Source organism: Canis lupus, chromosome 25 (assembly GCF_003254725.2).
Source record: "Canis lupus dingo isolate Sandy chromosome 25, ASM325472v2, whole genome shotgun sequence".
NCBI lineage: Eukaryota > Metazoa > Chordata > Mammalia > Carnivora > Canidae > Canis > Canis lupus.
In genome coordinates this window covers 30,555,511-30,561,072 of record NC_064267.1, presented here as the reverse complement: position 1 = coordinate 30,561,072, position 5,562 = coordinate 30,555,511, and the positions used below count along the sequence as shown (strand labels likewise).

General features: G+C 37.1%; 1 pseudogene; it reads right to left on the bottom strand.

The window, feature by feature from the left end:
* Positions 1-4,921: 4,921 nt before the first annotated feature.
* Positions 4,922-5,311, bottom strand: LOC112670131 (40S ribosomal protein S24-like; annotated as a pseudogene).
* Between the last annotated feature and the right edge of the window lie 251 nt (positions 5,312-5,562).

Here is a 5,562-nt window from a genome sequence, read left to right as displayed (position 1 = left end):
TGCAAAGAAAATATTAATACATCAGGGAAAATGAAACAAATAGACTTATTTTAAAACCTTGCGAGTAGACCATTTTTGTAATACATCGAATAATGCAGCATGTTGAATAAACAAAGAAAATTATATTGTTCATAAAAAAGTGAAGATGGATTCTCTAGTTAAATCTGAGCATACAAAGAATGGATCCTAAATTTAGTCTCCTGTTCTGCCCAGGATCCTGAATGGAAATTGGATTAATTGGCATTTAATTAGTCTAACATCATTTTCTCTATGATAATCTTCTATGCATTTCTGGCAATTGAGAAATTAGAATCCTATGAATCTCAAATTATTTTTAGTTAACTACAAATAATTTCTGTATGAGGAGTGCATGAACTAGGAGACTGCTCACAGAGGTATGGCCAAAGTGTGAATTTTAACCAATGATGAAAAGAACTGATTCATATCAGAATTAATCAGCATGGGCTGAATAATATTTAGTCATAAACTAGGCACAGATCAGTAATTAACACCAGGTTGGTAATTAGCAGTGCTTCCTGATTACAAACAGCACCTCTCCATGTAGCATGAAATAACTCCTTTTCTATTCCGTTCTGTTTTCTTTCATCCTGTGTTTGGACTTTAGTCACAGAGGGATTGATGTTTACTGCTAAGAGCCTGGAGTCAGAAGATCTATATTCTGGTCTCCAGACTGCTAGAAGTTAACTGACCTTAATAAGTTCTACACTTTTCTTCAGCTTGCACATCTGCAAAATGAAGATACTTTATAGAGTTGTGAAAAGAACAAAACAAGGTCATGAATATAAAAGTGTGCTGAAAAATGTTAATTGACAAGATGAAAAATATTCAAATAGCTTATGCATAAATACAATTACATATCAGAATGATAATTAATGTTAACTAACTTATCACTTAAGGAATATAAAAAATAGCCCGTTGATATAGTTTTCATTTCTAAACTAATAAAAGCCAGTAGGATTGCACGTGTGTTCGTGTATGTGTATTTTAGGTGATGAGACATTTGCTAGGTATTATAAAGTATTTATATGTAATAGAATGATAGATACCATACATGCATATGGGTTTTTCAAATTCAGAACAATGCAAAGGAGGTGATGATCATGAATTTAACTGGATATCTAGTATGTGTTGCGTCACTTCTCCAAATAAAAAATCAATAAAGAAGGCTGATAAATGGGCTCCTCTTGGGAGGGCTGAAGACAGAGACAGATGAAGATACTTTGTTTCTGAAACCTCTAGCCTGGAGTAAATTACAAAGTCATGAGCCAAAGTCATCTGCAATTAATTCCAGTTATAAATTTTAGTTGAGAGGTCTGGGGAGCCCAATACAGCATCACATCATTGGTTTGCATATTTTTAGCATCTGTATGTGATTTTAATAATGAAGTTTTGTATCTAAAACCTTGTAGAAATTCTGTCAGTTATTTTAGATATACTGTCTTGAGAGAACAGACATTGAAATTTAGCTTATTTTTTCTTGTACTCATCAGGAGGGAAACGTCATGTGTCATCACAATAAAGAAAAGTGGCTTTTCTCTCTTTAATTCTGAGGTTTGCTTCTCAAACCAGTACTAGCTATAAATGTGTCTAAACCTATGGAGGATAATCACATTAAAATAATACATACCTCTACACTATGTACATTTCTCAGACTATTTGGCATCATAAGGCACAGAAACTAACTTACTGCATTTGTAAAACCTTTTCAGAGGGCCATTTCTAAGTTTTTAACAACAACAAAAAAAAGTATGGTAGGACTTCCAGCCTGACAAGTGAAACAGATGTGTTTCTCCCTGTTTATCTTCCCAAGCACAACTATAAACCCTGGAAATAATGCAAGAAATAATAATGAAAATAAGGAAGGAGAATTCTGAATGGTGGTAAGGAGAAGGCAAGCTTATTTGGAATCCCAGTACTTAAGGAACAATGTGGTGGACTCCCTCAACCAACAGAGGAAAGTCATCAAGACCCAGTATTTCCTGATCTCCCACCTGGCAACAGAATGTGCTCAGATAAACTCATTCTTTTCCTGGATTGAATGCGAAACCCTCTGCCGACCTGACCTTAGTGAGCCTGATACCACTAGCAGGGCAAAAAAATCAGGAGCCCCATCACAAAAAAGGGAAAGTGCTCTCCCCCATAAGTCCCCACATTCCTGCTCTGTTAAGATACACTGAGGCAGGGGGCAGGAACTGACAAGAGGGACACATTTATCACAAAAGACTTAGTCTGGGAAGCCTTGTTTATCCCTTGGGCATCACAAACCTAATACTCCTAATATTCCTTCTCCTACTGGGAGCCACCAGCGTCAACAGGTAGAACCAGTGGGAAAGATTCAGCCATAGCAAATGGCCAATCCCAGTCTCCAGAGGGCACCAAGGTGGATGTTTGGGACGAGCTCTAGGGACGCAGCAACAATAAGTAGCAACCTGAGAAGAATCTCTGATCCAGCAGGTTCGAGAAATGCTTTCCATATTCAGGGACACCAGAGAAGACACAGAGCACCAGTTGGGGGGTTCTCAACAAAGCGACACCAAAATCCTGGCCTGAGAAATTCTTTCTGTCCCCATAGGCAGAGACCTGAGGAAGCCCCAGAAGGACCAGATGAGCCAAAAAAGCCAAAAGAAACTGCAAATGCACAGCCATTAGAACCATAGCCCACAAAAGTAGCCTAAGACCTGAATGCTAAACCTAAACAGGGACACAAATTTCCTATTAAAATGAGAGATATAAGCAGGACCTGTAGCTCCTGATGTATTAGGTGAAATGTCCAGGATACAAAATGATCTGTTGTATCAAGAGTCCAAAAAACACACTTTGAAAGAGAGAAGATAATCCACTGACTCCAATATGGGGGTCAATTAGATGTTGGAATTCTCTGACACCACCACCAAGGATTTTAAAGCCTCCATTATAAAAGTGCTTCAACAATCCATTTTATTTTATTTTTTCCCCCAACAATCCATTTTAAAATTTATTGGGATAAATAGGAAAACAGAAAATCTCAGCAAAGAAGTAACAGTATTAAAATAATCAAATACGGGATCCCTGGGTGGCGCAGCGGTTTAGCACCTGCCTTTGGCCCAGGGTGCGATCCTGGAGACCCGGGATCGAATCCCATGTCGAGCTCCCTGCATGGAGCCTGCTTCTCCCTCTGCCTATGTCTCTGCCTCTCTCTCTCTCTCTGTGACTATCATGAATAAATAAATAAAATCTTTTAAAAAAATAAATAAAATAATCAAATACAAATTACAGAATCAAAAGATATAACAAAAAAAATTAAAACTTACTAGATGAGCTCAATCAGAGAGTGGAGAAGACAGAAGATAGAAATAAGTGAACTTCAGGACAGATCAATAGAATCCCTCTTACCTGAACAATATGGAGAAAATATACTAAAGAAAAAAAAATTGAGCAGATCCTCAAGGACCAGTGAGACCATCACAAAAGCTCAAATATATGTATAATCAAGAATCTTGAGGGAGGGGTGAAAGAGAGTGAGACTAAAAGAGTATTTGAAACAAGTAATGGCTAAAAACTTCCACATTTGGTGAAAGATATAAACCTATAGATCCAAGAAACCAAGTGAACAAACTCCAAACATAATCCAAAGGTATACACACAAACACAAATCATGATTAAACTTTTAGAAATGAAGGACAAAGAAAAATCTTGAAAGCAGGTGGAGAGAAATGAATTGGGGGAACACCCTTCAAATAACAGATTTCTTATATGAAATCACAGAGACCAGGATGAAGTAGCACAATATGCTGGAAGTGCTGGGAAAGAACTTTCAGTTACAAATTCTATATCTCATGATACAGATATATCTCATGATATCTTTTAAGTATGAAGGGGAAATAGGTTCTCAGTAATGGAAACCTAAAATATTTGTTGCTAGCAAACCTATCTAAATAGAATGGCTGAAAGAAATTCTTTGAACAGACACAAAGGAAACAGTGAAAGAATCTTGGAGCATCAGGAAGGAAGAAGAAAGAGCAGAAATATGGGTATATACAACAGATTGTCCTTTTCCTCTTGAATTCTATAAATCCTATTTGATTTATAACATCACAGGATATTTTAAAGTGGAAAAGGGTAATGGAAGGGAGGTTTCTATACTTCATCCAAAGCAGTAAAATATCAGTTTAATATACACATGTATATTACAGTACCCAGAGTAAAAACTCTGAAAACTAAGCAGATATATATATATATATTTTAAAAAGTGTATATATTGATTTCCCATTTCTTGTCCTGCATGGTCTTGGAAGTCACCACTTCATCCTAACAAGTGAAAAGCTGAAATGCAAGGAAATTTATTTATGGAAGGGCATTACATGTTGATAAAGATTGAATTCTCCAGGAAAGCATAATCTTTAATGTGCATACACCAAACAACAGAGTGTCAAATGTGGAACCACAAGGAGAAATAGTTGGAGACTTTAATATCCCTCTATCAGAAATGGACAGATCCAGCCACCAGAAGATCAGTTAAGGACATAGTTGAACTCAACATCATTATTGATCAATTAGACATACTTGAGATCTATAGACTACTTCATTCAAGAACAGAATCCACATTCTTCTCAAGCTCACGTGGAACATTTACCAGGATAGATCACATTCTAGGCCACAAAACATAACTTAACACATTTAAAAGAATATAAATTATGCAATATCTTCTCTCAGACTACAGTGGGATTAAACTAGAAATCAATAACAGAAAAATAACTGGAAAATCTCCAAATATGTGAAGATTAAGCAATATGCTTTCTCCCCCAAACAATCAGACCCATAAAAGTTCTTAGTTTATTAATCCTCTCATGAAAAATCTGCACAATTACCACAGATGAAATCTCTGTGGAGTCTTTACTCCTTCTGTTGTCCAATCTCCAGGTCACTTTTGGCCAGCACCAACACTGGCTTTTGCAGACCCTCTTCCTCCATTCTGTTCTTGTGCTCCTTTCACTGTTTTCTTGAGGTCTTTTTCTTCTCATACAGTCCATGTCTTGGAAGTCTACATTTCGGTTCATTTTTCTTTGCATAATCCAAGGAATCATAAATCATGCCAAAGCCAGTTGTGTTGCCACCACCAAGATGGCGCCTGAATCCAAATACAAAGATGACATCTGATGTGGTCTTGTACATTTTGACTAGGCTTTCCCTGAATTTCTATTTTAGGTACTGGGGCCTTTCCTGGGTGAAGAAGATCAATGACCATTTGTTTCTGCTGAAGTAGTCGGTGGGTCACAAACTTTGTGATCTGGATAGTTATTGTGTCATTCATGATGGCAGCTAAGCCAATAATACACTTTCATTTAAAAAGTTTTTTTAAGGATGTATGTATTTAAGAGAGAGAAAGAAAGAGAGAGAGAGTAGGGGGAGGGGCAGAGGGAGAGGGAGAGAGAAACTCAAGCAGACTCCATGCTGAATGCAGAGTCTACTATGGGTCTCAATCTCACAACCCTGATATCAGACCTGAGCTGAAATCAAGAGTTGGATGCTTAACCAACTGCACCACCCAAACGCCCCATCAAT